General features: G+C 47.6%; 28 non-coding genes across 28 annotated transcripts; all 28 read left to right on the top strand.

Annotated features, from left to right (window-relative positions):
- The first annotated feature begins 582 nt into the window (after positions 1 to 582).
- On the top strand, positions 583 to 654 carry TRNAD-GUC (transfer RNA aspartic acid (anticodon GUC)). Its single transcript has one exon. It is a non-coding gene; the product is annotated as a tRNA-Asp (tRNA).
- Positions 655 to 1,122: 468 nt separating this feature from the next.
- Positions 1,123 to 1,194, top strand: TRNAQ-CUG (transfer RNA glutamine (anticodon CUG)). Its single transcript has one exon. It is a non-coding gene; the product is annotated as a tRNA-Gln (tRNA).
- Positions 1,195 to 1,409: 215 nt separating this feature from the next.
- TRNAD-GUC (transfer RNA aspartic acid (anticodon GUC)) lies at positions 1,410 to 1,481 on the top strand. The gene has a single exon. It is a non-coding gene; the product is annotated as a tRNA-Asp (tRNA).
- A 485-nt stretch (positions 1,482 to 1,966) lies between these two features.
- Positions 1,967 to 2,038, top strand: TRNAQ-UUG (transfer RNA glutamine (anticodon UUG)). The gene has a single exon. It is a non-coding gene; the product is annotated as a tRNA-Gln (tRNA).
- Positions 2,039 to 2,879: 841 nt separating this feature from the next.
- Positions 2,880 to 2,951, top strand: TRNAD-GUC (transfer RNA aspartic acid (anticodon GUC)). The gene has a single exon. It is a non-coding gene; the product is annotated as a tRNA-Asp (tRNA).
- Positions 2,952 to 3,419: 468 nt separating this feature from the next.
- Positions 3,420 to 3,491, top strand: TRNAQ-CUG (transfer RNA glutamine (anticodon CUG)). Its single transcript has one exon. It is a non-coding gene; the product is annotated as a tRNA-Gln (tRNA).
- A 772-nt stretch (positions 3,492 to 4,263) lies between these two features.
- Positions 4,264 to 4,335, top strand: TRNAQ-UUG (transfer RNA glutamine (anticodon UUG)). The gene has a single exon. It is a non-coding gene; the product is annotated as a tRNA-Gln (tRNA).
- Positions 4,336 to 5,715: 1,380 nt separating this feature from the next.
- TRNAQ-CUG (transfer RNA glutamine (anticodon CUG)) lies at positions 5,716 to 5,787 on the top strand. Its single transcript has one exon. It is a non-coding gene; the product is annotated as a tRNA-Gln (tRNA).
- A 772-nt stretch (positions 5,788 to 6,559) lies between these two features.
- Positions 6,560 to 6,631, top strand: TRNAQ-UUG (transfer RNA glutamine (anticodon UUG)). Its single transcript has one exon. It is a non-coding gene; the product is annotated as a tRNA-Gln (tRNA).
- Positions 6,632 to 7,472: 841 nt separating this feature from the next.
- TRNAD-GUC (transfer RNA aspartic acid (anticodon GUC)) lies at positions 7,473 to 7,544 on the top strand. Its single transcript has one exon. It is a non-coding gene; the product is annotated as a tRNA-Asp (tRNA).
- Positions 7,545 to 8,012: 468 nt separating this feature from the next.
- Positions 8,013 to 8,084, top strand: TRNAQ-CUG (transfer RNA glutamine (anticodon CUG)). The gene has a single exon. It is a non-coding gene; the product is annotated as a tRNA-Gln (tRNA).
- Positions 8,085 to 8,299: 215 nt separating this feature from the next.
- TRNAD-GUC (transfer RNA aspartic acid (anticodon GUC)) lies at positions 8,300 to 8,371 on the top strand. Its single transcript has one exon. It is a non-coding gene; the product is annotated as a tRNA-Asp (tRNA).
- A 485-nt stretch (positions 8,372 to 8,856) lies between these two features.
- On the top strand, positions 8,857 to 8,928 carry TRNAQ-UUG (transfer RNA glutamine (anticodon UUG)). Its single transcript has one exon. It is a non-coding gene; the product is annotated as a tRNA-Gln (tRNA).
- Positions 8,929 to 10,308: 1,380 nt separating this feature from the next.
- TRNAQ-CUG (transfer RNA glutamine (anticodon CUG)) lies at positions 10,309 to 10,380 on the top strand. Its single transcript has one exon. It is a non-coding gene; the product is annotated as a tRNA-Gln (tRNA).
- A 772-nt stretch (positions 10,381 to 11,152) lies between these two features.
- TRNAQ-UUG (transfer RNA glutamine (anticodon UUG)) lies at positions 11,153 to 11,224 on the top strand. Its single transcript has one exon. It is a non-coding gene; the product is annotated as a tRNA-Gln (tRNA).
- An 841-nt stretch (positions 11,225 to 12,065) lies between these two features.
- On the top strand, positions 12,066 to 12,137 carry TRNAD-GUC (transfer RNA aspartic acid (anticodon GUC)). Its single transcript has one exon. It is a non-coding gene; the product is annotated as a tRNA-Asp (tRNA).
- Positions 12,138 to 12,605: 468 nt separating this feature from the next.
- Positions 12,606 to 12,677, top strand: TRNAQ-CUG (transfer RNA glutamine (anticodon CUG)). Its single transcript has one exon. It is a non-coding gene; the product is annotated as a tRNA-Gln (tRNA).
- Positions 12,678 to 12,892: 215 nt separating this feature from the next.
- TRNAD-GUC (transfer RNA aspartic acid (anticodon GUC)) lies at positions 12,893 to 12,964 on the top strand. The gene has a single exon. It is a non-coding gene; the product is annotated as a tRNA-Asp (tRNA).
- A 484-nt stretch (positions 12,965 to 13,448) lies between these two features.
- On the top strand, positions 13,449 to 13,520 carry TRNAQ-UUG (transfer RNA glutamine (anticodon UUG)). Its single transcript has one exon. It is a non-coding gene; the product is annotated as a tRNA-Gln (tRNA).
- Positions 13,521 to 14,361: 841 nt separating this feature from the next.
- TRNAD-GUC (transfer RNA aspartic acid (anticodon GUC)) lies at positions 14,362 to 14,433 on the top strand. The gene has a single exon. It is a non-coding gene; the product is annotated as a tRNA-Asp (tRNA).
- A 467-nt stretch (positions 14,434 to 14,900) lies between these two features.
- On the top strand, positions 14,901 to 14,972 carry TRNAQ-CUG (transfer RNA glutamine (anticodon CUG)). Its single transcript has one exon. It is a non-coding gene; the product is annotated as a tRNA-Gln (tRNA).
- A 215-nt stretch (positions 14,973 to 15,187) lies between these two features.
- Positions 15,188 to 15,259, top strand: TRNAD-GUC (transfer RNA aspartic acid (anticodon GUC)). The gene has a single exon. It is a non-coding gene; the product is annotated as a tRNA-Asp (tRNA).
- A 485-nt stretch (positions 15,260 to 15,744) lies between these two features.
- Positions 15,745 to 15,816, top strand: TRNAQ-UUG (transfer RNA glutamine (anticodon UUG)). The gene has a single exon. It is a non-coding gene; the product is annotated as a tRNA-Gln (tRNA).
- An 841-nt stretch (positions 15,817 to 16,657) lies between these two features.
- Positions 16,658 to 16,729, top strand: TRNAD-GUC (transfer RNA aspartic acid (anticodon GUC)). Its single transcript has one exon. It is a non-coding gene; the product is annotated as a tRNA-Asp (tRNA).
- Positions 16,730 to 17,197: 468 nt separating this feature from the next.
- On the top strand, positions 17,198 to 17,269 carry TRNAQ-CUG (transfer RNA glutamine (anticodon CUG)). The gene has a single exon. It is a non-coding gene; the product is annotated as a tRNA-Gln (tRNA).
- A 215-nt stretch (positions 17,270 to 17,484) lies between these two features.
- TRNAD-GUC (transfer RNA aspartic acid (anticodon GUC)) lies at positions 17,485 to 17,556 on the top strand. Its single transcript has one exon. It is a non-coding gene; the product is annotated as a tRNA-Asp (tRNA).
- Positions 17,557 to 18,041: 485 nt separating this feature from the next.
- TRNAQ-UUG (transfer RNA glutamine (anticodon UUG)) lies at positions 18,042 to 18,113 on the top strand. The gene has a single exon. It is a non-coding gene; the product is annotated as a tRNA-Gln (tRNA).
- Positions 18,114 to 19,494: 1,381 nt separating this feature from the next.
- Positions 19,495 to 19,566, top strand: TRNAQ-CUG (transfer RNA glutamine (anticodon CUG)). Its single transcript has one exon. It is a non-coding gene; the product is annotated as a tRNA-Gln (tRNA).
- The last annotated feature ends 189 nt before the right edge of the window (positions 19,567 to 19,755 follow it).

Below are 19,755 nucleotides of genomic sequence, written 5' to 3'. Positions count from 1 at the left end.
TAATCCATTGGCTTCTCTTTGTCCAAGTTGAAATCCAGACAACTTGGAGTTTTGCTTGGGTTTACAGCAGAGACGTAAAGCTTCACGTCAGCTAGCTGGGCAGGCTGATGAAGAGAAGAGCTCCCTAAAAGAAGGCAACATTGGTAGCTATCTCTTTTGCTCCCAGGGGCGGGTAAGGGCACACCTGCATTACTGGTGAATATCCAAAAGGGGGAAGGAAGGACTCCGGGGCAAGAAGTGAGAAGAAAAAGGTGTCTTTGGGAGAGAAAAGAAGGGAAGACAAGAGTCTACTAAGAAAGCAAGTGAGAGGACAAGCCATTCTCTGGAAGAGGATGCAAGGAGAAAGGAGGGTTTCTGGGAGGGGATAGTAAGGGAAAAGGAGTGTCTCCTCAAAAGGAATCAAAGAAAAATGTGGGTTACTGGGAGAGGATGTGTGGGAAAAGGAGAGCCCAGGACCTAGCGATGGCTAAGCAAACTAATAATACAGCGAGTTCTTGGACAAATGAAAATCCACAACCGTATGTTCTCCTGCACAAAAAAAGATGGTGATGGCGGTGGTGCAAAAAAAACCCTTTCATGTGGTCCTCGTTAGTATAGTGGTGAGTATCCCCGCCTGTCACGCGGGAGACCGGGGTTCGATTCCCCGACGGGGAGATGGCTTTTTCTACCCACTTAGCAGCACGCCTAACTCACCACGCTCAACTCAAGTCCTTGAATGCTCTTTCAAGAGGGAGCTTTGAGCTCACATTTGTACAAATCAATCTTATGGCCACCCGGACGCTGGCTTAGTCATTTCTCCCACATCTAGTCAGCTCCACATTTCTCAACAAGCTTGGTGTTTACTTCTGCACGCTGCTGATTGGTGCCATCCCACTTTTGACCCCAGAAACCTTGGGATGGCAGCATCTAAGTTCATGCCCTTTGCTTCATCAAGTATAGATGTCAAAGTGCTGCTAGATGGCCAAGGGAAAATTTGCTAGACTGGTCGGTCCTGTGGGGTGAAATGGGACAGAAGTTAACCAATGCCCATGTAGACATACGCAAAGATCACAAGGAGGACATGTGAGGGGGGAAAAAAAAAAGTCTAAACAATTGGGCCTGGCCAAGCAGTACAGATCCAAAGGTTCCATGGTGTAATGGTTAGCACTCTGGACTCTGAATCCAGCGATCCGAGTTCAAATCTCGGTGGGACCTTCCTTTTCACACTGTCTACTGCTTGGCAACTTGTGTCTTACTGACACAAAGGCCACTGGGAAAAGCAGGATGTGTGGGAAAAGGAGAGCCCAGGACCTAGCGATTGCTAAGCAAACTAATAATAAAGCCAGTTCTTGGAAAAAAGAAAATCCACAACCGTATGTCTTGCTGCACGAAAAAGATGGTGGTGGTGAAAAAGAAAGACTTTCATGTGGTCCTCGTTAGTATAGTGGTGAGTATCCCCGCCTGTCACGCGGGAGACCGGGGTTCGATTCCCCGACGGGGAGATGGCTTTTTCTACCCACTTAGCAGCACGCTTAACTCACCACGCTCAACTTCAAGTCCTTGAATGCTCTTTCAAGAGGGAGCTTTGAGCTCACATTTGCACAACCTGGGCATTCTACAAATCATTCTTATGTTGAAATCGACGCTGGCTTAGTCATTTCTCCCACAACTAGTCATCTACAAATTTCTCAACAAGCTTGGTGTCTACTCCTGCACGGTGGTGATTGGCGCCATCCCACTTTTGGCCCCAGAAACCTTGGGATGGCAGCGTCTACGTTCCTGCCCCTTGGTTCATCAATTATAGATGTCAAAGTGCTGCTAGATGGCCAAGGGAAAATTTGCTAGACTAGTTGGTCCTGTGGGGTGAAATGGGACAGAAGTTAACCAACGCCCATGTAGACATACGGAAACATCAGAAGGAAAAAAGGACATCTGGGGGAAAAAGACCTTTAAACAATGGGGCCTAGCCAAGGGAGGTAGAGCCGGTGGTTCCATGGTGTAATGGTTAGCACTCTGGACTTTGAATCCAGCAATCCGAGTTCAAATCTCGGTGGGACCTCATTTTTCACACTGCCTACTGCTTCGCAACTTGCGTCTTACTGACACAAAGGCCACTCAGAAAAGCAGCTGCTGAAAACATAGATGCTTAGCAAGCTACTGACCACAGCTACTTTGGGACATAAGCTCCACAGATCGCTATCCATAGACTCAAACTTTCAGCTAATATTGCGTGGCTCTCTCATTTGGAGAAAAGCTCCGGGAAAGAAGGACATGAGAAAGGACTATTGAAAGAAGGGCTCTTTAAGGTCACGCATTCCTAATCCATTGGCTTCTCTTTGTCCAAGTTGAAATCCGGACAACTTGGAGTTTTGCTTGGGTTTACAGCAGAGACGTAAAGCTTCACGTCAGCTAGCTGGGCAGGCTGATGAAGAGAAGAGCTCCCTAAAAGAAGGCAACATTGGTAGCTATCTCTTTTGCTCCCAGGGGCGGGTAAGGGCACACCTGCATTCCTGGTGAATATTCAAAAGGGGGAAGGAAGGACTCCGGGGCAAGAAGTGAGAAGAAAAAGGTGTCTTTGGGAGAGAAAAGAAGGGAAGACAAGAGTCTACTAAGAAAGCAAGTGAGAGGACAAGCCATTCTCTGGAAGAGGATGCAAGGAGAAAGGAGGGTTTCTGGGAGGGGATAGTAAGGGAAAAGGAGTGTCTCCTCAAAAGGAATCAAAGAAAAATGTGGGTTACTGGGAGAGGATGTGTGGGAAAAGGAGAGCCCAGGACCTAGCGATGGCTAAGCAAACTAATAATACAGCGAGTTCTTGGACAAATGAAAATCCACAACCGTATGTTCTCCTGCACAAAAAAAGATGGTGATGGCGGTGGTGAAAAAAAAGCGCTTTCATGTGGTCCTCGTTAGTATAGTGGTGAGTATCCCCGCCTGTCACGCGGGAGACCGGGGTTCGATTCCCCGACGGGGAGATGGCTTTTTCTACCCACTTAGCAGCACGCCTAACTCACCACGCTCAACTCAAGTCCTTGAATGCTCTTTCAAGAGGGAGCTTTGAGCTCACATTTGTACAAATCAATCTTATGGCCACCCGGACGCTGGCTTAGTCATTTCTCCCACATCTAGTCAGCTCCACATTTCTCAACAAGCTTGGTGTTTACTTCTGCACGCTGCTGATTGGTGCCATCCCACTTTTGACCCCAGAAACCTTGGGATGGCAGCATCTAAGTTCATGCCCTTTGCTTCATCAAGTATAGATGTCAAAGTGCTGCTAGATGGCCAAGGGAAAATTTGCTAGACTGGTCGGTCCTGTGGGGTGAAATGGGACAGAAGTTAACCAATGCCCATGTAGACATACGCAAAGATCACAAGGAGGACATGTGAGGGGGGGGAAAAAAAAGTCTAAACAATTGGGCCTGGCCAAGCAGTACAGATCCAAAGGTTCCATGGTGTAATGGTTAGCACTCTGGACTCTGAATCCAGCGATCCGAGTTCAAATCTCGGTGGGACCTTCCTTTTCACACTGTCTACTGCTTGGCAACTTGTGTCTTACTGACACAAAGGCCACTGGGAAAAGCAGGATGTGTGGGAAAAGGAGAGCCCAGGACCTAGCGATTGCTAAGCAAACTAATAATAAAGCCAGTTCTTGGAAAAAAGAAAATCCACAACCGTATGTCTTGCTGCACGAAAAAGATGGTGGTGGTGAAAAAGAAAGACTTTCATGTGGTCCTCGTTAGTATAGTGGTGAGTATCCCCGCCTGTCACGCGGGAGACCGGCGTTCGATTCCCCGACGGGGAGATGGCTTTTTCTACCCACTTAGCAGCACGCTTAACTCACCACGCTCAACTTCAAGTCCTTGAATGCTCTTTCAAGAGGGAGCTTTGAGCTCACATTTGCACAACCTGGGCATTCTACAAATCATTCTTATGTTGAAACCGACGCTGGCTTAGTCATTTCTCCCACAACTAGTCATCTACAAATTTCTCAACAAGCTTGGTGTCTACTCCTGCACGGTGGTGATTGGCGCCATCCCACTTTTGGCCCCAGAAACCTTGGGATGGCAGCGTCTACGTTCCTGCCCCTTGGTTCATCAATTATAGATGTCAAAGTGCTGCTAGATGGCCAAGGGAAAATTTGCTAGACTAGTTGGTCCTGTGGGGTGAAATGGGACAGAAGTTAACCAACGCCCATGTAGACATACGGAAACATCAGAAGGAAAAAAGGACATCTGGGGAAAAAAGACCTTTAAACAATGGGGCCTAGCCAAGGGAGGTAGAGCCGGTGGTTCCATGGTGTAATGGTTAGCACTCTGGACTTTGAATCCAGCAATCCGAGTTCAAATCTCGGTGGGACCTCATTTTTCACACTGCCTACTGCTTCGCAACTTGCGTCTTACTGACACAAAGGCCACTCAGAAAAGCAGCTGCTGAAAACATAGATGCTTAGCAAGCTACTGACCACAGCTACTTTGGGACATAAGCTCCACAGATCGCTATCCATAGACTCAAACTTTCAGCTAATATTGCGTGGCTCTCTCATTTGGAGAAAAGCTCCGGGAAAGAATGACATGAGAAAGGAATATTGAAAGAAGGGCTCTTTGAGGTCACGCATTCCTAATCCATTGGCTTCTCTTTGTCCAAGTTGAAATCCAGACAACTTGGAGTTTTGCTTGGGTTTACAGCAGAGACGTAAAGCTTCACGTCAGCTAGCTGGGCAGGCTGATGAAGAGAAGAGCTCCCTAAAAGAAGGCAACATTGGTAGCTATCTCTTTTGCTCCCAGGGGCGGGTAAGGGCACACCTGCATTACTGGTGAATATCCAAAAGGGGGAAGGAAGGACTCCGGGGCAAGAAGTGAGAAGAAAAAGGTGTCTTTGGGAGAGAAAAGAAGGGAAGACAAGAGTCTACTAAGAAAGCAAGTGAGAGGACAAGCCATTCTCTGGAAGAGGATGCAAGGAGAAAGGAGGGTTTCTGGGAGGGGATAGTAAGGGAAAAGGAGTGTCTCCTCAAAAGGAATCAAAGAAAAATGTGGGTTACTGGGAGAGGATGTGTGGGAAAAGGAGAGCCCAGGACCTAGCGATGGCTAAGCAAACTAATAATACAGCGAGTTCTTGGACAAATGAAAATCCACAACCGTATGTTCTCCTGCACAAAAAAAGATGGTGATGGCGGTGGTGCAAAAAAAACCCTTTCATGTGGTCCTCGTTAGTATAGTGGTGAGTATCCCCGCCTGTCACGCAGGAGACCGGGGTTCGATTCCCCGACGGGGAGATGGCTTTTTCTACCCACTTAGCAGCACGCCTAACTCACCACGCTCAACTCAAGTCCTTGAATGCTCTTTCAAGAGGGAGCTTTGAGCTCACATTTGTACAAATCAATCTTATGGCCACCCGGACGCTGGCTTAGTCATTTCTCCCACATCTAGTCAGCTCCACATTTCTCAACAAGCTTGGTGTTTACTTCTGCACGCTGCTGATTGGTGCCATCCCACTTTTGACCCCAGAAACCTTGGGATGGCAGCATCTAAGTTCATGCCCTTTGCTTCATCAAGTATAGATGTCATAGTGCTGCTAGATGGCCAAGGGAAAATTTGCTAGACTGGTCGGTCCTGTGGGGTGAAATGGGACAGAAGTTAACCAATGCCCATGTAGACATACGCAAAGATCACAAGGAGGACATGTGAGGGGGGAAAAAAAAAGTCTAAACAATTGGGCCTGGCCAAGCAGTACAGATCCAAAGGTTCCATGGTGTAATGGTTAGCACTCTGGACTCTGAATCCAGCGATCCGAGTTCAAATCTCGGTGGGACCTTCCTTTTCACACTGTCTACTGCTTGGCAACTTGTGTCTTACTGACACAAAGGCCACTGGGAAAAGCAGGATGTGTGGGAAAAGGAGAGCCCAGGACCTAGCGATTGCTAAGCAAACTAATAATAAAGCCAGTTCTTGGAAAAAAGAAAATCCACAACCGTATGTCTTGCTGCACGAAAAAGATGGTGGTGGTGAAAAAGAAAGACTTTCATGTGGTCCTCGTTAGTATAGTGGTGAGTATCCCCGCCTGTCACGCGGGAGACCGGCGTTCGATTCCCCGACGGGGAGATGGCTTTTTCTACCCACTTAGCAGCACGCTTAACTCACCACGCTCAACTTCAAGTCCTTGAATGCTCTTTCAAGAGGGAGCTTTGAGCTCACATTTGCACAACCTGGGCATTCTACAAATCATTCTTATGTTGAAACCGACGCTGGCTTAGTCATTTCTCCCACAACTAGTCATCTACAAATTTCTCAACAAGCTTGGTGTCTACTCCTGCACGGTGGTGATTGGCGCCATCCCACTTTTGGCCCCAGAAACCTTGGGATGGCAGCGTCTACGTTCCTGCCCCTTGGTTCATCAATTATAGATGTCAAAGTGCTGCTAGATGGCCAAGGGAAAATTTGCTAGACTAGTTGGTCCTGTGGGGTGAAATGGGACAGAAGTTAACCAACGCCCATGTAGACATACGGAAACATCAGAAGGAAAAAAGGACATCTGGGGAAAAAAGACCTTTAAACAATGGGGCCTAGCCAAGGGAGGTAGAGCCAGTGGTTCCATGGTGTAATGGTTAGCACTCTGGACTTTGAATCCAGCAATCCGAGTTCAAATCTCGGTGGGACCTCATTTTTCACACTGCCTACTGCTTCGCAACTTGCGTCTTACTGACACAAAGGCCACTCAGAAAAGCAGCTGCTGAAAACATAGATGCTTAGCAAGCTACTGACCACAGCTACTTTGGGACATAAGCTCCACAGATCGCTATCCATAGACTCAAACTTTCAGCTAATATTGCGTGGCTCTCTCATTTGGAGAAAAGCTCCGGGAAAGAAGGACATGAGAAAGGACTATTGAAAGAAGGGCTCTTTAAGGTCACGCATTCCTAATCCATTGGCTTCTCTTTGTCCAAGTTGAAATCCGGACAACTTGGAGTTTTGCTTGGGTTTACAGCAGAGACGTAAAGCTTCACGTCAGCAAGCTGGGCAGGCTGATGAAGAGAAGAGCTCCCTAAAAGAAGGCAACATTGGTAGCTATCTCTTTTGCTCCCAGGGGCGGGTAAGGGCACACCTGCATTCCTGGTGAATATCCAAAAGGGGGAAGGAAGGACTCCGGGGCAAGAAGTGAGAAGAAAAAGGTGTCTTTGGGAGAGAAAAGAAGGGAAGACAAGAGTCTACTAAGAAAGCAAGTGAGAGGACAAGCCATTCTCTGGAAGAGGATGCAAGGAGAAAGGAGGGTTTCTGGGAGGGGATAGTAAGGGAAAAGGAGTGTCTCCTCAAAAGGAATCAAAGAAAAATGTGGGTTACTGGGAGAGGATGTGTGGGAAAAGGAGAGCCCAGGACCTAGCGATGGCTAAGCAAACTAATAATACAGCGAGTTCTTGGACAAATGAAAATCCACAACCGTATGTTCTCCTGCACAAAAAAAGATGGTGATGGCGGTGGTGCAAAAAAAACCCTTTCATGTGGTCCTCGTTAGTATAGTGGTGAGTATCCCCGCCTGTCACGCGGGAGACCGGGGTTCGATTCCCCGACGGGGAGATGGCTTTTTCTACCCACTTAGCAGCACGCCTAACTCACCACGCTCAACTCAAGTCCTTGAATGCTCTTTCAAGAGGGAGCTTTGAGCTCACATTTGTACAAATCAATCTTATGGCCACCCGGACGCTGGCTTAGTCATTTCTCCCACATCTAGTCAGCTCCACATTTCTCAACAAGCTTGGTGTTTACTTCTGCACGCTGCTGATTGGTGCCATCCCACTTTTGACCCCAGAAACCTTGGGATGGCAGCATCTAAGTTCATGCCCTTTGCTTCATCAAGTATAGATGTCAAAGTGCTGCTAGATGGCCAAGGGAAAATTTGCTAGACTGGTCGGTCCTGTGGGGTGAAATGGGACAGAAGTTAACCAATGCCCATGTAGACATACGCAAAGATCACAAGGAGGACATGTGAGGGGGGGAAAAAAAAAGTCTAAACAATTGGGCCTGGCCAAGCAGTACAGTTCCAAAGGTTCCATGGTGTAATGGTTAGCACTCTGGACTCTGAATCCAGCGATCCGAGTTCAAATCTCGGTGGGACCTTCCTTTTCACACTGTCTACTGCTTGGCAACTTGTGTCTTACTGACACAAAGGCCACTGGGAAAAGCAGGATGTGTGGGAAAAGGAGAGCCCAGGACCTAGCGATTGCTAAGCAAACTAATAATAAAGCCAGTTCTTGGAAAAAAGAAAATCCACAACCGTATGTCTTGCTGCACGAAAAAGATGGTGGTGGTGAAAAAGAAAGACTTTCATGTGGTCCTCGTTAGTATAGTGGTGAGTATCCCCGCCTGTCACGCGGGAGACCGGGGTTCGATTCCCCGACGGGGAGATGGCTTTTTCTACCCACTTAGCAGCACGCTTAACTCACCACGCTCAACTTCAAGTCCTTGAATGCTCTTTCAAGAGGGAGCTTTGAGCTCACATTTGCACAACCTGGGCATTCTACAAATCATTCTTATGTTGAAACCGACGCTGGCTTAGTCATTTCTCCCACAACTAGTCATCTACAAATTTCTCAACAAGCTTGGTGTCTACTCCTGCACGGTGGTGATTGGCGCCATCCCACTTTTGGCCCCAGAAACCTTGGGATGGCAGCGTCTACGTTCCTGCCCCTTGGTTCATCAATTATAGATGTCAAAGTGCTGCTAGATGGCCAAGGGAAAATTTGCTAGACTAGTTGGTCCTGTGGGGTGAAATGGGACAGAAGTTAACCAACGCCCATGTAGACATACGGAAACATCAGAAGGAAAAAAGGACATCTGGGGAAAAAAGACCTTTAAACAATGGGGCCTAGCCAAGGGAGGTAGAGCCGGTGGTTCCATGGTGTAATGGTTAGCACTCTGGACTTTGAATCCAGCAATCCGAGTTCAAATCTCGGTGGGACCTCATTTTTCACACTGCCTACTGCTTCGCAACTTGCGTCTTACTGACACAAAGGCCACTCAGAAAAGCAGCTGCTGAAAACATAGATGCTTAGCAAGCTACTGACCACAGCTACTTTGGGACATAAGCTCCACAGATCGCTATCCATAGACTCAAACTTTCAGCTAATATTGCGTGGCTCTCTCATTTGGAGAAAAGCTCCGGGAAAGAATGACATGAGAAAGGAATATTGAAAGAAGGGCTCTTTGAGGTCACGCATTCCTAATCCATTGGCTTCTCTTTGTCCAAGTTGAAATCCAGACAACTTGGAGTTTTGCTTGGGTTTACAGCAGAGACGTAAAGCTTCACGTCAGCTAGCTGGGCAGGCTGATGAAGAGAAGAGCTCCCTAAAAGAAGGCAACATTGGTAGCTATCTCTTTTGCTCCCAGGGGCGGGTAAGGGCACACCTGCATTACTGGTGAATATCCAAAAGGGGGAAGGAAGGACTCCGGGGCAAGAAGTGAGAAGAAAAAGGTGTCTTTGGGAGAGAAAAGAAGGGAAGACAAGAGTCTACTAAGAAAGCAAGTGAGAGGACAAGCCATTCTCTGGAAGAGGATGCAAGGAGAAAGGAGGGTTTCTGGGAGGGGATAGTAAGGGAAAAGGAGTGTCTCCTCAAAAGGAATCAAAGAAAAATGTGGGTTACTGGGAGAGGATGTGTGGGAAAAGGAGAGCCCAGGACCTAGCGATGGCTAAGCAAACTAATAATACAGCGAGTTCTTGGACAAATGAAAATCCACAACCGTATGTTCTCCTGCACAAAAAAAGATGGTGATGGCGGTGGTGCAAAAAAAACCCTTTCATGTGGTCCTCGTTAGTATAGTGGTGAGTATCCCCGCCTGTCACGCAGGAGACCGGGGTTCGATTCCCCGACGGGGAGATGGCTTTTTCTACCCACTTAGCAGCACGCCTAACTCACCACGCTCAACTCAAGTCCTTGAATGCTCTTTCAAGAGGGAGCTTTGAGCTCACATTTGTACAAATCAATCTTATGGCCACCCGGACGCTGGCTTAGTCATTTCTCCCACATCTAGTCAGCTCCACATTTCTCAACAAGCTTGGTGTTTACTTCTGCACGCTGCTGATTGGTGCCATCCCACTTTTGACCCCAGAAACCTTGGGATGGCAGCATCTAAGTTCATGCCCTTTGCTTCATCAAGTATAGATGTCATAGTGCTGCTAGATGGCCAAGGGAAAATTTGCTAGACTGGTCGGTCCTGTGGGGTGAAATGGGACAGAAGTTAACCAATGCCCATGTAGACATACGCAAAGATCACAAGGAGGACATGTGAGGGGGGAAAAAAAAAGTCTAAACAATTGGGCCTGGCCAAGCAGTACAGATCCAAAGGTTCCATGGTGTAATGGTTAGCACTCTGGACTCTGAATCCAGCGATCCGAGTTCAAATCTCGGTGGGACCTTCCTTTTCACACTGTCTACTGCTTGGCAACTTGTGTCTTACTGACACAAAGGCCACTGGGAAAAGCAGGATGTGTGGGAAAAGGAGAGCCCAGGACCTAGCGATTGCTAAGCAAACTAATAATAAAGCCAGTTCTTGGAAAAAAGAAAATCCACAACCGTATGTCTTGCTGCACGAAAAAGATGGTGGTGGTGAAAAAGAAAGACTTTCATGTGGTCCTCGTTAGTATAGTGGTGAGTATCCCCGCCTGTCACGCGGGAGACCGGCGTTCGATTCCCCGACGGGGAGATGGCTTTTTCTACCCACTTAGCAGCACGCTTAACTCACCACGCTCAACTTCAAGTCCTTGAATGCTCTTTCAAGAGGGAGCTTTGAGCTCACATTTGCACAACCTGGGCATTCTACAAATCATTCTTATGTTGAAACCGACGCTGGCTTAGTCATTTCTCCCACAACTAGTCATCTACAAATTTCTCAACAAGCTTGGTGTCTACTCCTGCACGGTGGTGATTGGCGCCATCCCACTTTTGGCCCCAGAAACCTTGGGATGGCAGCGTCTACGTTCCTGCCCCTTGGTTCATCAATTATAGATGTCAAAGTGCTGCTAGATGGCCAAGGGAAAATTTGCTAGACTAGTTGGTCCTGTGGGGTGAAATGGGACAGAAGTTAACCAACGCCCATGTAGACATACGGAAACATCAGAAGGAAAAAAGGACATCTGGGGAAAAAAGACCTTTAAACAATGGGGCCTAGCCAAGGGAGGTAGAGCCAGTGGTTCCATGGTGTAATGGTTAGCACTCTGGACTTTGAATCCAGCAATCCGAGTTCAAATCTCGGTGGGACCTCATTTTTCACACTGCCTACTGCTTCGCAACTTGCGTCTTACTGACACAAAGGCCACTCAGAAAAGCAGCTGCTGAAAACATAGATGCTTAGCAAGCTACTGACCACAGCTACTTTGGGACATAAGCTCCACAGATCGCTATCCATAGACTCAAACTTTCAGCTAATATTGCGTGGCTCTCTCATTTGGAGAAAAGCTCCGGGAAAGAAGGACATGAGAAAGGACTATTGAAAGAAGGGCTCTTTAAGGTCACGCATTCCTAATCCATTGGCTTCTCTTTGTCCAAGTTGAAATCCGGACAACTTGGAGTTTTGCTTGGGTTTACAGCAGAGACGTAAAGCTTCACGTCAGCTAGCTGGGCAGGCTGATGAAGAGAAGAGCTCCCTAAAAGAAGGCAACATTGGTAGCTATCTCTTTTGCTCCCAGGGGCGGGTAAGGGCACACCTGCATTCCTGGTGAATATCCAAAAGGGGGAAGGAAGGACTCCGGGGCAAGAAGTGAGAAGAAAAAGGTGTCTTTGGGAGAGAAAAGAAGGGAAGACAAGAGTCTACTAAGAAAGCAAGTGAGAGGACAAGCCATTCTCTGGAAGAGGATGCAAGGAGAAAGGAGGGTTTCTGGGAGGGGATAGTAAGGGAAAAGGAGTGTCTCCTCAAAAGGAATCAAAGAAAAATGTGGGTTACTGGGAGAGGATGTGTGGGAAAAGGAGAGCCCAGGACCTAGCGATGGCTAAGCAAACTAATAATACAGCGAGTTCTTGGACAAATGAAAATCCACAACCGTATGTTCTCCTGCACAAAAAAAGATGGTGATGGCGGTGGTGCAAAAAAAACCCTTTCATGTGGTCCTCGTTAGTATAGTGGTGAGTATCCCCGCCTGTCACGCGGGAGACCGGGGTTCGATTCCCCGACGGGGAGATGGCTTTTTCTACCCACTTAGCAGCACGCCTAACTCACCACGCTCAACTCAAGTCCTTGAATGCTCTTTCAAGAGGGAGCTTTGAGCTCACATTTGTACAAATCAATCTTATGGCCACCCGGACGCTGGCTTAGTCATTTCTCCCACATCTAGTCAGCTCCACATTTCTCAACAAGCTTGGTGTTTACTTCTGCACGCTGCTGATTGGTGCCATCCCACTTTTGACCCCAGAAACCTTGGGATGGCAGCATCTAAGTTCATGCCCTTTGCTTCATCAAGTATAGATGTCAAAGTGCTGCTAGATGGCCAAGGGAAAATTTGCTAGACTGGTCGGTCCTGTGGGGTGAAATGGGACAGAAGTTAACCAATGCCCATGTAGACATACGCAAAGATCACAAGGAGGACATGTGAGGGGGGGAAAAAAAAAGTCTAAACAATTGGGCCTGGCCAAGCAGTACAGTTCCAAAGGTTCCATGGTGTAATGGTTAGCACTCTGGACTCTGAATCCAGCGATCCGAGTTCAAATCTCGGTGGGACCTTCCTTTTCACACTGTCTACTGCTTGGCAACTTGTGTCTTACTGACACAAAGGCCACTGGGAAAAGCAGGATGTGTGGGAAAAGGAGAGCCCAGGACCTAGCGATTGCTAAGCAAACTAATAATAAAGCCAGTTCTTGGAAAAAAGAAAATCCACAACCGTATGTCTTGCTGCACGAAAAAGATGGTGGTGGTGAAAAAGAAAGACTTTCATGTGGTCCTCGTTAGTATAGTGGTGAGTATCCCCGCCTGTCACGCGGGAGACCGGGGTTCGATTCCCCGACGGGGAGATGGCTTTTTCTACCCACTTAGCAGCACGCCTAACTCACCACGCTCAACTCAAGTCCTTGAATGCTCTTTCAAGAGGGAGCTTTGAGCTCACATTTGTACAACCTGGGCATTCTACAAATCATTCTTATGTTGAAACCGACGCTGGCTTAGTCATTTCTCCCACAACTAGTCATCTACAAATTTCTCAACAAGCTTGGTGTCTACTCCTGCACGGTGGTGATTGGCGCCATCCCACTTTTGGCCCCAGAAACCTTGGGATGGCAGCGTCTACGTTCCTGCCCCTTGGTTCATCAATTATAGATGTCAAAGTGCTGCTAGATGGCCAAGGGAAAATTTGCTAGACTAGTTGGTCCTGTGGGGTGAAATGGGACAGAAGTTAACCAACGCCCATGTAGACATACGGAAACATCAGAAGGAAAAAAGGACATCTGGGGAAAAAAGACCTTTAAACAATGGGGCCTAGCCAAGGGAGGTAGAGCCAGTGGTTCCATGGTGTAATGGTTAGCACTCTGGACTTTGAATCCAGCAATCCGAGTTCAAATCTCGGTGGGACCTCATTTTTCACACTGCCTACTGCTTCGCAACTTGCGTCTTACTGACACAAAGGCCACTCAGAAAAGCAGCTGCTGAAAACATAGATGCTTAGCAAGCTACTGACCACAGCTACTTTGGGACATAAGCTCCACAGATCGCTATCCATAGACTCAAACTTTCAGCTAATATTGCGTGGCTCTCTCATTTGGAGAAAAGCTCCGGGAAAGAATGACATGAGAAAGGAATATTGAAAGAAGGGCTCTTTGAGGTCACGCATTCCTAATCCATTGGCTTCTCTTTGTCCAAGTTGAAATCCAGACAACTTGGAGTTTTGCTTGGGTTTACAGCAGAGACGTAAAGCTTCACGTCAGCTAGCTGGGTAGGCTGATGAAGAGAAGAGCTCCCTAAAAGAAGGCAACATTGGTAGCTATCTCTTTTGCTCCCAGGGGCGGGTAAGGGCACACCTGCATTACTGGTGAATATCCAAAAGGGGGAAGGAAGGACTCCGGGGCAAGAAGTGAGAAGAAAAAGGTGTCTTTGGGAGAGAAAAGAAGGGAAGACAAGAGTCTACTAAGAAAGCAAGTGAGAGGACAAGCCATTCTCTGGAAGAGGATGCAAGGAGAAAGGAGGGTTTCTGGGAGGGGATAGTAAGGGAAAAGGAGTGTCTCCTCAAAAGGAATCAAAGAAAAATGTGGGTTACTGGGAGAGGATGTGTGGGAAAAGGAGAGCCCAGGACCTAGCGATGGCTAAGCAAACTAATAATACAGCGAGTTCTTGGACAAATGAAAATCCACAACCGTATGTTCTCCTGCACAAAAAAAGATGGTGATGGCGGTGGTGCAAAAAAAACCCTTTCATGTGGTCCTCGTTAGTATAGTGGTGAGTATCCCCGCCTGTCACGCGGGAGACCGGGGTTCGATTCCCCGACGGGGAGATGGCTTTTTCTACCCACTTAGCAGCACGCCTAACTCACCACGCTCAACTCAAGTCCTTGAATGCTCTTTCAAGAGGGAGCTTTGAGCTCACATTTGTACAAATCAATCTTATGGCCACCCGGACGCTGGCTTAGTCATTTCTCCCACATCTAGTCAGCTCCACATTTCTCAACAAGCTTGGTGTTTACTTCTGCACGCTGCTGATTGGTGCCATCCCACTTTTGACCCCAGAAACCTTGGGATGGCAGCATCTAAGTTCATGCCCTTTGCTTCATCAAGTATAGATGTCAAAGTGCTGCTAGATGGCCAAGGGAAAATTTGCTAGACTGGTCGGTCCTGTGGGTGAAATGGGACAGAAGTTAACCAATGCCCATGTAGACATACGCAAAGATCACAAGGAGGACATGTGAGGGGGGGAAAAAAAAAGTCTAAACAATTGGGCCTGGCCAAGCAGTACAGATCCAAAGGTTCCATGGTGTAATGGTTAGCACTCTGGACTCTGAATCCAGCGATCCGAGTTCAAATCTCGGTGGGACCTTCCTTTTCACACTGTCTACTGCTTGGCAACTTGTGTCTTACTGACACAAAGGCCACTGGGAAAAGCAGGATGTGTGGGAAAAGGAGAGCCCAGGACCTAGCGATTGCTAAGCAAACTAATAATAAAGCCAGTTCTTGGAAAAAAGAAAATCCACAACCGTATGTCTTGCTGCACGAAAAAGATGGTGGTGGTGAAAAAGAAAGACTTTCATGTGGTCCTCGTTAGTATAGTGGTGAGTATCCCCGCCTGTCACGCGGGAGACCGGGGTTCGATTCCCCGACGGGGAGATGGCTTTTTCTACCCACTTAGCAGCACGCTTAACTCACCACGCTCAACTTCAAGTCCTTGAATGCTCTTTCAAGAGGGAGCTTTGAGCTCACATTTGCACAACCTGGGCATTCTACAAATCATTCTTATGTTGAAACCGACGCTGGCTTAGTCATTTCTCCCACAACTAGTCATCTACAAATTTCTCAACAAGCTTGGTGTCTACTCCTGCACGGTGGTGATTGGCGCCATCCCACTTTTGGCCCCAGAAACCTTGGGATGGCAGCGTCTACGTTCCTGCCCCTTGGTTCATCAATTATAGATGTCAAAGTGCTGCTAGATGGCCAAGGGAAAATTTGCTAGACTAGTTGGTCCTGTGGGGTGAAATGGGACAGAAGTTAACCAACGCCCATGTAGACATACGGAAACATCAGAAGGAAAAAAGGACATCTGGGGAAAAAAGACCTTTAAACAATGGGGCCTAGCCAAGGGAGGTAGAGCCGGTGGTTCCATGGTGTAATGGTTAGCACTCTGGACTTTGAATCCAGCAATCCGAGTTCAAATCTCGGTGGGACCTCTTTTTTCACACTGCCTACTGCTTCGCAACTTGCGTCTTACTGACACAAAGGCCACTCAGAAAAGCAGCTGCTGAAAACATAGATGCTTAGCAAGCTACTGACCACAGCTACTTTGGGACATAAGCTCCACAGATCGCTATCCATAGACTCAAACTTTCAGCTAATATTGCGTGGCTCTCTCATTTGGAGAAAAGCTCCGGGAAAGAATGACATGAGAAAGGAATATTGAAAGAAGGGCTCTTTGAGGTCACGCATTCCTAATCCATTGGCTTCTCTTTGTCCAAGTTGAAATCCAGACAACTTGGAGTTTTGCTTGGGTTTACAGCAGAGACGTAAAGCTTCACGTCAGCTAGCTGGGCAGGCTGATGAAGAGAAGAGCTCCCTAAAAGAAGGCAACATTGGTAGCTATCTCTTTTGCTCCCAGGGGCGGGTAAGGGCACACCTGCATTACTGGTGAATATCCAAAAGGGGGAAGGAAGGACTCCGGGGCAAGAAGTGAGAAGAAAAAGTTGTCTTTGGGAGAGAAAAGAAGGGAAGACAAGAGTCTACTAAGAAAGCAAGTGAGAGGACAAGCCATTCTCTGGAAGAGGATGCAAGGAGAAAGGAGGGTTTCTGGGAGGGGATAGTAAGGGAAAAGGAGTGTCTCCTCAAAAGGAATCAAAGAAAAATGTGGGTTACTGGGAGAGGATGTGTGGGAAAAGGAGAGCCCAGGACCTAGCGATGGCTAAGCAAACTAATAATACAGCGAGTTCTTGGACAAATGAAAATCCACAACCGTATGTTCTCCTGCACAAAAAAAGATGGTGATGGCGGTGGTGCAAAAAAAACCCTTTCATGTGGTCCTCGTTAGTATAGTGGTGAGTATCCCCGCCTGTCACGCGGGAGACCGGGGTTCGATTCCCCGACGGGGAGATGGCTTTTTCTACCCACTTAGCAGCACGCCTAACTCACCACGCTCAACTCAAGTCCTTGAATGCTCTTTCAAGAGGGAGCTTTGAGCTCACATTTGTACAAATCAATCTTATGGCCACCCGGACGCTGGCTTAGTCATTTCTCCCACATCTAGTCAGCTCCACATTTCTCAACAAGCTTGGTGTTTACTTCTGCACGCTGCTGATTGGTGCCATCCCACTTTTGACCCCAGAAACCTTGGGATGGCAGCATCTAAGTTCATGCCCTTTGCTTCATCAAGTATAGATGTCAAAGTGCTGCTAGATGGCCAAGGGAAAATTTGCTAGACTGGTCGGTCCTGTGGGGTGAAATGGGACAGAAGTTAACCAATGCCCATGTAGACATACGCAAAGATCACAAGGAGGACATGTGAGGGGGGGAAAAAAAAAGTCTAAACAATTGGGCCTGGCCAAGCAGTACAGATCCAAAGGTTCCATGGTGTAATGGTTAGCACTCTGGACTCTGAATCCAGCGATCCGAGTTCAAATCTCGGTGGGACCTTCCTTTTCACACTGTCTACTGCTTGGCAACTTGTGTCTTACTGACACAAAGGCCACTGGGAAAAGCAGGATGTGTGGGAAAAGGAGAGCCCAGGACCTAGCGATTGCTAAGCAAACTAATAATAAAGCCAGTTCTTGGAAAAAAGAAAATCCACAACCGTATGTCTTGCTGCACGAAAAAGATGGTGGTGGTGAAAAAGAAAGACTTTCATGTGGTCCTCGTTAGTATAGTGGTGAGTATCCCCGCCTGTCACGCGGGAGACCGGGGTTCGATTCCCCGACGGGGAGATGGCTTTTTCTACCCACTTAGCAGCACGCTTAACTCACCACGCTCAACTTCAAGTCCTTGAATGCTCTTTCAAGAGGGAGCTTTGAGCTCACATTTGCACAACCTGGGCATTCTACAAATCATTCTTATGTTGAAACCGACGCTGGCTTAGTCATTTCTCCCACAACTAGTCATCTACAAATTTCTCAACAAGCTTGGTGTCTACTCCTGCACGGTGGTGATTGGCGCCATCCCACTTTTGGCCCCAGAAACCTTGGGATGGCAGCGTCTACGTTCCTGCCCCTTGGTTCATCAATTATAGATGTCAAAGTGCTGCTAGATGGCCAAGGGAAAATTTGCTAGACTAGTTGGTCCTGTGGGGTGAAATGGGACAGAAGTTAACCAACGCCCATGTAGACATACGGAAACATCAGAAGGAAAAAAGGACATCTGGGGAAAAAAGACCTTTAAACAATGGGGCCTAGCCAAGGGAGGTAGAGCCGGTGGTTCCATGGTGTAATGGTTAGCACTCTGGACTTTGAATCCAGCAATCCGAGTTCAAATCTCGGTGGGACCTCATTTTTCACACTGCCTGCTGCTTCGCAACTTGCGTCTTACTGACACAAAGGCCACTCAGAAAAGCAGCTGCTGAAAACATAGATGCTTAGCAAGCTACTGACCACAGCTACTTTGGGACATAAGCTCCACAGATCGCTATCCATAGACTCAAACTTTCAGCTAATATTGCGTGGCTCTCTCATTTGGAGAAAAGCTCCGGGAAAGAATGACATGAGAAAGGAATATTGAAAGAAGGGCTCTTTGAGGTCACGCATTCCTAATCCATTGGCTTCTCTTTGTCCAAGTTGAAATCCAGACAACTTGGAGTTTTGCTTGGGTTTACAGCAGAGACGTAAAGCTTCACGTCAGCTAGCTGGGCAGGCTGATGAAGAGAAGAGCTCCCTAAAAGAAGGCAACATTGGTAGCTATCTCTTTTGCTCCCAGGGGCGGGTAAGGGCACACCTGCATTACTGGTGAATATCCAAAAGGGGGAAGGAAGGACTCCGGGGCAAGAAGTGAGAAGAAAAAGGTGTCTTTGGGAGAAAAAAGAAGGGAAGACAAGAGTCTACTAAGAAAGCAAGTGAGAGGACAAGCCATTCTCTGGAAGAGGATGCAAGGAGAAAGGAGGGTTTCTGGGAGGGGATAGTAAGGGAAAAGGAGTGTCTCCTCAAAAGGAATCAAAGAAAAATGTGGGTTACTGGGAGAGGATGTGTGGGAAAAGGAGAGCCCAGGACCTAGCGATGGCTAAGCAAACTAATAATACAGCGAGTTCTTGGACAAATGAAAATCCACAACCGTATGTTCTCCTGCACAAAAAAAGATGGTGATGGCGGTGGTGCAAAAAAAACCCTTTCATGTGGTCCTCGTTAGTATAGTGGTGAGTATCCCCGCCTGTCACGTGGGAGACCGGGGTTCGATTCCCCGACGGGGAGATGGCTTTTTCTACCCACTTAGCAGCACGCCTAACTCACCACGCTCAACTCAAGTCCTTGAATGCTCTTTCAAGAGGGAGCTTTGAGCTCACATTTGTACAAATCAATCTTATGGCCACCCGGACGCTGGCTTAGTCATTTCTCCCACATCTAGTCAGCTCCACATTTCTCAACAAGCTTGGTGTTTACTTCTGCACGCTGCTGATTGGTGCCATCCCACTTTTGACCCCAGAAACCTTGGGATGGCAGCATCTAAGTTCATGCCCTTTGCTTCATCAAGTATAGATGTCAAAGTGCTGCTAGATGGCCAAGGGAAAATTTGCTAGACTGGTCGGTCCTGTGGGGTGAAATGGGACAGAAGTTAACCAATGCCCATGTAGACATACGCAAAGATCACAAGGAGGACATGTGAGGGGGGGAAAAAAAAAGTCTAAACAATTGGGCCTGGCCAAGCAGTACAGATCCAAAGGTTCCATGGTGTAATGGTTAGCACTCTGGACTCTGAATCCAGCGATCCGAGTTCAAATCTCGGTGGGACCTTCCTTTTCACACTGTCTACTGCTTGGCAACTTGTGTCTTACTGACACAAAGGCCACTGGGAAAAGCAGGATGTGTGGGAAAAGGAGAGCCCAGGACCTAGCGATTGCTAAGCAAACTAATAATAAAGCCAGTTCTTGGAAAAAAGAAAATCCACAACCGTATGTCTTGCTGCACGAAAAAGATGGTGGT

The sequence above is a fragment of the Staurois parvus genome, unplaced genomic scaffold (genome assembly GCF_062004578.1).
Source record: "Staurois parvus isolate SC_StPar_1 unplaced genomic scaffold, SC_StPar_1.0 ptg000782l, whole genome shotgun sequence".
NCBI classification, from domain to species: Eukaryota; Metazoa; Chordata; class Amphibia; order Anura; family Ranidae; genus Staurois; species Staurois parvus.
This window is presented reverse-complemented; position numbering and strand designations above follow the sequence as displayed.